The sequence below is a fragment of the Mastomys coucha genome, unplaced genomic scaffold (genome assembly GCF_008632895.1).
Source record: "Mastomys coucha isolate ucsf_1 unplaced genomic scaffold, UCSF_Mcou_1 pScaffold20, whole genome shotgun sequence".
Lineage (NCBI taxonomy): Eukaryota > Metazoa > Chordata > Mammalia > Rodentia > Muridae > Mastomys > Mastomys coucha.
In genome coordinates this window covers 110,603,032-110,612,839 of record NW_022196903.1, presented here as the reverse complement: position 1 = coordinate 110,612,839, position 9,808 = coordinate 110,603,032, and positions in this window count along the sequence as shown.

Below are 9,808 nucleotides of genomic sequence, written 5' to 3'. Positions count from 1 at the left end.
CACACACACACATACACACACACACACACACACACACACACACACACACACACACACACACACTTTGGCTTTATTAAGACAGGGTTTCTCTGTGTAGCTCTGCCTGTCCTGGAACTCACTCTGTAGATCAGGCTGGCCTCTAACTCAGAAATCAGCCTGCCTCTGCCTCCCAAGTGCTGGGATTTCTAAAGAAGACATGTTCTGGGTGCCAGCACTACAAGCTGACCGTACCTGGGGAGGAAAGGGCTTGAGGACTCCCATGCAGCTGTGGCATCTCTTCAGACAAGGGGCTCACATCCTCCCACCTTAGCTGGTGTCAGTTACTTTTAAATGTCTACTTGGTGAAGCAGCCTCGTGAGTATTTGGATGTTGTTTTGGACTCTTGAGAAAGTCTGACCTGAGGTAAGATTCTCCCCAGTTGGTACTCTTCGGTTTTGTCAGCTTCTTTGAGTTTACAGGTTATTTTTGAATAGTTTCATTGCCTGCCATGTAGAGACGGGCTTTATCTCCCAGAGTTCTTCTGAGACACAGAGGTTTCATTGAACTAATTGGGTTGTTATGGACATAGTAGAGAGCAGTCTAGGCCCATTCAAGGAAAATTTGTTCCTTCTCCCAAGGAGGTGAAGTTTATGGTCTGGTTGGAGACATTCCAATGGGGCAGGGTCAGTGGCTGACTAAGGGATACCCCTTCAAGAAGGCAAGCTTTCTTAGGCAGGCACTTTAAGCTCCTCTAAAGGGTTAGGCAGAATAATTATCCTTTAATGAGATGGGCTGCTCTTCTCGCCCAGAATTCTCACTCCTGTAGCAGGCACACAGCTCCCCAAGCCTGTGTAGATTTTTGAGTTACTCAGACAGTCATAACTTTCCCTTTTTATCATTCTCGGTTCTAAGAGTGCTTTTCCCAACACACCGGGTTCCTTATTCCCCAGCATACTGGATGTCCTTACTCTTTCTCTAAAGCCCCTCCAAGCCATGTGGATGCCCCTCCAAGCCATGTTAACCCACTTAACTCACGGGCACAGCCTTCTCCTTCCTTTTCTCCATTCCTTCTTTCCCGGCAGCTGCCAAGAACTACCACTTGCTAGTCCTGGACTTTTTCCTTTAAACTCAAACAAACTTGTCCCAGAGCTCCATTTGAGTCACTTCTTAAATGTTTTTAATAATGAGACCAAAAACTTCAAGAAGGGAACTTGGATTTTTCTTGTGTCATCTGGCTAAGGAAATGGAACATCCCCAAAACTTTAGACAACTTTATGCCATTTGAATGACAGATCTTATCGATTTGGCAGCTTCTTTGAGCAAATTTGGGGTTTTAAACTCTGTGGGTGTGTGCTGTAGGATAAAGGTTAACCCCTTGTAGTTCCGTTGAAAGACCAGAAACAGACAACCAAGGATGTTGAGGAGATCTCTATTGTGACTGTGCAAAATACCACATCCACATTGTCATGGTCACTTAAAGAAGCTCCAGCTGACAGTCCTCTTAAGGTATCATGGCTTCCGAAGCAGCATGGGTCCAAACTTAATCTCCTAGAGTTCTAAAAATAACTGACCGACAAATCTCTTCAGTTCATTTTTGCATTTTTTTTTGAGTTTATGTTGCACTAAAAATTGCTATCTTCGGCAGGCCACGTTTAAATGTGTGCGAGCGTCTGCGTCTGTGTGAATGTGGGGGTTTTGGGAGCTGATGCTGGGGCTACATTAATATGTTTGAGCCATGGCCTCTGGGTTTTCCTTTCTTCCTCTGAAAAAGCAACTAGTTAATATGGAGGACTTCAGCTAGTTACATGAGGCATACCTCATTCAAGCTTCACTAATAGCAACTAATTGCAGTGTTTATTTTAAACTCTGCTCCTGGTTGAATGGTTTGGGTCCGGTGCTTTCAAATGTTAATTCTGAGAAAAAGAAGCTCATTATAGAACTTATAGGAAATAACTGATTTATCAGAGATACATGACTGATTTCTAAGGGATAACTAGTATTTTGGAGAAATAGGAATCATCTAAAGTACTTCACCAATAATACGTTTGTTTACATAAAACAATATTAATGGGAGACATGAAATAAAAGTTATGTTAAGTTTCAAAATCCTGTGACATTGACAAGGATGTTTTTCCAGAACAGATCCTTATGAGTTAAATATTATTATTTTTAATAGTCATGGGTAATAAGAAATGAAGGCAAAGCATGCCTTTGTTAATGCTTAGAAAACTTCTAAACTTTTTTTGGAGGGAAAATTTAAAATGTAAACTTAAAAGATTAGCTTCAGGATTGACCAGTAGGGAGAGATTTATGAATTCTGGGCTTCAGTCCACATGAAGTATGCATGTATCTTCTCAGTGTTGAGATGGGCAAATTTTGCTATTGGAATATTTTCTTGTAGATAGTACTTTTTCTTATGAATAATGCTATGAGAGTGGATTTTACTTATTTGGATCTGTTTGTATGTAGTGTATACATGTGTGTGGGGGGTTTACTTATTTGGATCTGTTTGTATGTAGTGTATACATGTGGGGGGAGTTTTACTTATTTGGATCTGTTTGTATGTAGTGTATACATGTGTGGGGGTTTTTACTTATTTGGATCTGTTTGTATGTAGTGCATACATGTGTGGGGGGAGTGCTGGACTGTGTATGTGAGTGTGTACTTATTTACATGTGTTTGTATGTAGTGTATGCATGTGTGTGAGACAAGGTGTATGTGAGTGTGGAAGTCAGAGGCTAATTTCAGGTGACTTCCTCTATATCTCTCGACCTTGTATTTTGTGTGTGTGTGTGTGTGTTTTAATTTTTTCCAATAATTCATTTTTTTATTCACTTTACATCCTGATCACAGCCCCCCCTTCCCAGTCCACCTTTACAAATCCCTCCCCATTAGCCCCTCTCCTTTTCCTCATATAAGGGTAGCTCCCACTTGGTACCACCCCACCCTGGGACATCTAGTCCCAGCAGGACTAGACACATCTTCTCCCACTGAGGCCCAACCAGACAGCTCAGGTGGGGGAGGGGACAATGGCAGGGAATAGAGACTGAGACAGCCCTGCTCCACTTGTTAGGGGATGCACATGAAGCCATGCCACACATTTGCCACAGATGTGTAGGGGGTCCAGGTCCATCTCCTGAATGCTCCCTGGTTGGTGTAAATGGGAAGAGAAAGAAATTAGGGAAACAACACCCTTCGCAATAGCCACAAATAATATAATATATCTTGGTGTAACTCTAACGAAGCAAGTGAAAGACATGTATGACAAGAACTTCAAGTCTCTGAAGAAAGAAAATGAGGAAGATCTCAGAAGATGGAAAGCTCTCCCTTCCTCATGGATTAACATAGTGAAAATGACCATCTCACCAAAAGCAATCTACAGATTCAATACAATTCCCACCAAAATTCCAATACAATTCTTTACACACCTTAAAAAAGCAATGCCCAACTTCATATAAAAAAAAAAAACCAAAAAACTCAGGATAGCTAAAACAATCCTGAACAATAAAAGAACTTCTGGAAATATCCCCATCCCTGATCTCAAGTTGTACTAGAGAGCAATAGTAATAAAAACTGCATGGTTTTGGTATAGGAACAAACAAGTTAATCAATGAAATCAAATAGAAGATCCTGAAATACACACCCAGACACCTGTAGACACTTGATTTTTTGACAAAGAAGGTAAAACCATAAAATGGATAAAAGAAAGCATCTTCAACAAACTGTGCTGGTCTAACTGTATGTAGAAGAATGAAAATAGATCCCTATTTATCACCCCACACAAAGCTCACTGAACCTGGAGCCCATATTTATTAGATCTTCTGACTGCCAGCAATCCCAAACAGCCTACTTGTCTCTGTCCCCCACAACAAAAGTGACAGGCAGAGTGTGAGAGCCCACCTGGTGTGTCTTGGTGTTAGGATCAAACATCAGGGTTGTACTGCAAATGCTCTTAATTACTGAACCATTTTTTTCCGGGTCTTATCAGGATTTTGGCTATGTAGAAAACTCTCTGAATAAAGTCAAGATTCATTTAAGTATTTGTTTATATTAAAGTCTTTTAAATGACCACTTAAGCCACCATTTTGAGGCAATCTTTGTACATTTAATAATACCTATGGATCTGTGACTATAAATGTTTAGAGGTGTATGTCTAAAGCTTATACATTATACAAAAGTTTGCAGAATTAAAGACATGTTTAACACACGCAAAGTGATTGATAAGGGCTCTGTTTTATACAATGTATGTTATATCTGGACTGTCATATAAAATGCTACTTTCAGTCAGTACGATGGAGACACAACGCCTGGCATTTGGGTAATCTTGCTATTTGAAGCTCTGATCTGCATCTCTTAGCCTTGACTAAATAACAGTTTTATTACTGTTCATATAAGATGCAGTTGAACAACAGAAATGCCTCTCCTCCTGGTCAATAGCACTGGTTTTATTTTCTAGATTTGAAAGCGTTCTTCAGTTCCCATTTTAGTTAGTGTTCTGGACTTCTTAGCCCGCAGAGTCAACAATCTTGAATTTTATTTCAAAAGTAGAAGCTGGGTTAAGATATAAAGGGCTTTATGCTGTTTTTCTGTCTAATTTGGATTCTTTCTATCTTCTTTGTGTGCTATATGGCTTTATGTCACTGGTATATAATATAAGACACAAAGTTTAGGGGAACACTTGAGTAAGCTAGTGCCTTCAGATTAGAACTGTGTCTTAACTTTTCCCAGCTCTGTGTTCATGTGTTCCCAGTTGTAACGCAGATATTTTTTAAGCAAAGACAAGTAAACATACCCTTATTCCGTGCTCTACAAACAGTGTTTCTCAGTAATTAAAAGGGACTTGACATCAGTCACCCAAGGAGTGCATCTCTAAACAAGTATTTAATTTTCAAGCTAGTTTTCTGTAAATATTTGCTCTTGTTGGTTGGGTTTTTTGTAAAGTTTTATAACCATTATCTGTTGACATTCTGCAGAAGTACAACTTCTAACAAGAGAACCAGAGTAGTATTTTTGAGATGCTAGGATACCACTCATAGGCCAGACAGAATTAAATTCAAGAATGAACTCCATGCAGGCCTAACTGAAGAGCCACTCATTCTGTGGTTCTTCTTTTCTTAAAACAAAAGGTTTTATTGGCACTAATCCATTGATATTTTATCTTCCCAACATGGAATCTAATCAGGCCACCCAAGGAAACTCTCATTCCAGCCATGAGGGTCAACTGAAACCAATCTTCACCTTGAAAGTCCAATGCCTCTTTAAAAATCTAAAGTCTTTTAAAGTCTTTTGGGCTCTTACAAAAATTAGACATTTTCTTATTCCAAGAGAGGAGAGGCAGAACACATTTATAATCAGATCAAAGAAAAATCAAACACAACAGTGTTAAGTAGCTCTGTTTCTGACATCTGGGACTCAAGCATGATCTTGTTGGCTCCAAAGGGCTTGGGTTTCACCACTTCTCTAGCGCTGCCATCCACAGCAAATGCAGAGTGCCTCCTAGACGGCCTTCCTCATACAGCCCAGGTGTACCTACCTAAGGATGGTACCGTCCACAGTTGGCTGGGCCCTTCAACATCAATTAGCAATCACGAAAAGAGGTCATAAACATGCACACTGTCGGCTCCATGCTTGCCACTGTGTTTGGTGGTCTTCTCATAGAGCTGATATATCCTATATCTTGGGTTTCCAATACAACTGAGGCTGAATCTTCACCAGTGGCTTTTTGGCCTTTCTTCGGGGACTCTGAACTTCCTCATGGTGCCAAGCCTCAGATCTCTCCGTGACCCCTTTAGTTCTGCAGCTTTTATGTTACCAAAACTAGTATCACATGGACAACTTTTAGACACTACCAAGTTTGGCTCATAGCTTAAGATGCAACCTTGATGCTCTCTGTGGACGTGCACAGGAACTGTATATGAGGAAGGCAGCGTCTATGTGCTGACACTGAAGGAGTATTTTCCAGAAGATTTCACCAGAGTGCATTCTTATCAATCCAAGCTGAGGTTTTAGACCCAGCGAATCACTGTCCAGTACCCCTGCAAAGCACAGATTTTAGTTCCAAAGATTTTTAATTCAAATATATCACATGAATAGCCCAATAGAGTCTTTGAGGGACTCTCAAACATCCCTCTGAAACCTTGTAAGGCAGGCTGCTATCGTCTGTGTTTCTCTCCACATTCTTATCTTCCAAGCTCCCACAGAGCAGACCATCAGTCTCTGAGCACTCAGAAGCTCTTCCAGTCTGATGTTCCAAAAACTTTCCCAATCCTCACCCAAAAAAAACAGCATGGCCAGGTCCATCAGAGTAGTGCTCTACTCTTGTTTCTAATTTCTTCCCTAGCTTGCTTTCTGTTGTTGTCATAACACACTGATCAAAAGCCACTTGGGGGAGGAAAAAGTTTACAGGGCTTCCAGGTTACAGTCCATCATCAAAGGAAACCAAGGCAGGAACCTGGAGGCAGGAACTGAAGCAAAGACTTCAGAGGAACACTGCTTAATGTCTTAATGTTTGCGCCTCTTCCTAGGGGCCTGCAGCTGCTTCAGATGACTGATTTGGACAGGGCACCTGTCTTCTTTCAGGTATCCTGTCAATAATAGAAGTGCACAGAGAGAGGTGAGACCCATTGTGGGGCTGGCTAACCCTCACCCATCTCTTCTCCTCCTCCAACCCTCCCTACCCATGTGGCTCGGTGGCTTGACAGGCTATAGTGATATAAAGTCCTCAAAGTTGCCTCTGTTTACCATGCTCCTGCTTATTTAAAGCCTTCTCTGAAGAACTCGAAGCATATTACATGATAGTTCTGTGTGCAATATGTGCCCAGTGCCGGGCAGCATGCTTGGCACGTGATTCACATCAGTCACACTTGCAGAACCAGCCACCAAACCCAGTGCTGTCAAGAGCCGTCGCTGACTTACAGAGGTGAGGAGGGTAATTGGGCCACCAGTTTATGGAGTTCCGGCGCTTCCCCCCCCACCCCCCCCGTGCAGATAGAGAGGGCTCCGACTTGCCTTTTCCTCCACGTCCCAGTTCCTCAGACCTTGGTCAGTCAAACTGGGTGGGTATCAAAGGGGACACATCTGACTTCCAGACTCCAGGGATGTAGCCCCTCAGGCCAAGAGGCATCGGAGTCCTGACAGAAGCTCTCCCACTCAGGCATGAGCTAGGCCAGCAAGCCACTCTGCAACTCCTCTCAAGAGAAGACCCTGCTGGCTTGGTGATGAGTCAGATGGTCTGTTTGTTTTCAGAAGCCAGAAATTGGCTTTTATCTGCCATTCATTCTGTGTAATTCAGAAGTGGGATCATCTCCAACCAGCTAGGTGGCAGTGTGCGTGTTTTGAGGCCATACATCTCTGTCATGTACATATATGTCACTATCATTTTATATCAACTACCCAAACAACCTATGTGCACACATGCACTTTCCTGAAGCACATTCAGCAAAGGGGAGAGATCAAGAACCATGATTCACTAGGGGCTGCCCTGTACTGGATGCTTTACATGCTCACAGCAACGCAGGCTCTCAAACTTGAGCCAGAAAATTGTAGCCACCCAAGGGCTTGACAGAGCACAGGAATCTTAGAAACTCCATGTTTCTAGATCAGTAGGGGCAAGTTGGGGGGTCCGAGGCTGACAGAGAGGCTGCAGTCACTGGTCCAGGAAGCCCACCTTGAGAAACCCAACATTAAATGATTCAGCTGAGTTTTGGATGGAGAACTCGAGGCTCAGAGGTGCAAAGTCACACAGCTGGCAACAGAACAAGGGCGAGGGCCAACCTCCTCAGAGCAGAGTCACCCCATTATTTTTAAAATGAGGTGGACTGCCAGGCTGCACAAGCGGTGTACAGTACAGTTCTAGAGGCCTTGCTGGGGCAAGACGACTGTTTTGAAGTTGTCCTGCTATGTTATCCTCTGGGCTGCTTGCTCTGTTGCAGCCTTTACCTGGTAGCTTAGTGGCTGATAAACCACTAAGGATGTCCGCTCGCTGTCTGTGGGTAGCTGGACAAGCCTGCTTGCTGTTCAGTGGATGTTCAGGCTGAGTGGATGGAGGCCGGACTGGCTTTGTGTCTGTGATGAGCTAAGGGGCCGGGGGGAGTCTCTCCAATCTGGGTGGCCTTTTTACTTGTCTGGAGATTGTTTTCATTTTGGCAGAGGCATAAACAGGGAAGAGTGGGCCACAGGCTTCCTGTAACCCAGCAGGTGACCTAGCCTTGTCTACACAGAGGCTGCAGGACTCCAGAAATGAAAGTGGAACCCTTCAGTGGAGAGCAGAGGGCCTGGTATGGAGGTGGCACCCACCAATCGTACCCCGCACTGTTGATTTAAGTGTTAGGCCAGCCAAGATCCACAGTGTAGGCAAAGAAATCCTACCTCTCGATGGTGAATACAGGAAGCGGGAGAATTTGCAGCTGTTCAAAGCACGGTGCCTGCTTTGCGTTCTCGAGTACCACTTGACAACCCTCCCCAATGACTCTGTTTCTTTGCCAGCTCAAAAACTAAAGAGGACGGGTCTGATGCTTCTCTGAACTTCAGAAAAACAAAAGCATTCCTTAACACCAATATGCCACCAGGACTTCAGCTGGAGAAATGTGCCTCTCACTTTCCACGAAAAGCTTTTAAAATGACGTCTCCTTGGAACCTTCCGGCTAGAAGCATAAATATGGAGTTCAAATGGAATATTCAGTTTTCACAGCTGTATCTGTGCTAAATTAAAAAGAACAGAAAAAACAAAGAGAAATGAGGGGTGGGAGAAGACTTTTGCAACAGAATGTGGGCACCGGGAGAGTAGCCTTGCAAGGCCTGCTGCCTGCTCAGCGACCCCGTGCTTTCCAGATCAGACTCTTAATTAATCATGGCTGGAGTTCTGCACTTTGACTCTCCGACTGGTGTTTTATTTTCTTGTTCTAATGCCCACATGAGCATCCTCTGGCAATAAAACATCCAGGGAGAAGTTATAAAACCATGTCATCCTGCTTGCAGCATATGGCTAATTGATTTTTGAGAATTGCTTAATTGTGTGACTTTAGTTAACCAAACAACAATGCCTGTTTTCACACCCCCAATATTAGCTCATACTATTTCATGACCTGCCCCCGCTGAGACACACTCCATATTTCTGACCATAAATCTGGCCTCTGCCTGGGCTTGCGTACTTGTTTCAGCTTTGTTGTGACGGTTTTACTGCATCGGTTGCCTTTTTAAAGAAATTTATGGTGGGCAATAAACATGGAGAAAGGTTTAAGGGAGGAAAGTAGGGGTTTGGGTCACTTTTTTACACGCTGAATTTTAAAATTTCTTCCTTAAATAAAATAACAAAAGGTAGTTTTCTTCAGTGATTGGCCCTGTGCCGGCCTCTGTAGGTTCCACTTAAATGGATGTGGAAGGAACACGAAGCGTGGCCTTTTTAAACAGGAGTCCAAAGACTCTGCTGAGTTATCCTAATTGCCCGGAGTCAGAGGGAATTTTAATGTGGAAAAGGCTATGTGATAGGCGGGTAGGAAGGAGAGGTGATGCCTCTGAGGAAGAACTTGAAGGCCTTTGAGAGAAGCAGGCAAGCGCAGTTGGTGGGTATCAGTGGAGCAGAAGATTGGAAATATCACCTTAGATTATGATTGTGGCCACAACCACAGAGGGGAGGAGCGCTCACCCCAGCTTGACCTCAGTAGAAGTTGTTGATTGACAGTGATGGCCTCCTATGATTATTCTATAATGTCGAAGTGTAACATCCCCATAGAAGGTAAACTTGCATATGAAAGTTCAGTTACAGCTCCCAGCCCCTTCACTGTGACCACTGACTTCATTTTATTGGTGCCACTAGTGTGTATGAGTGAGG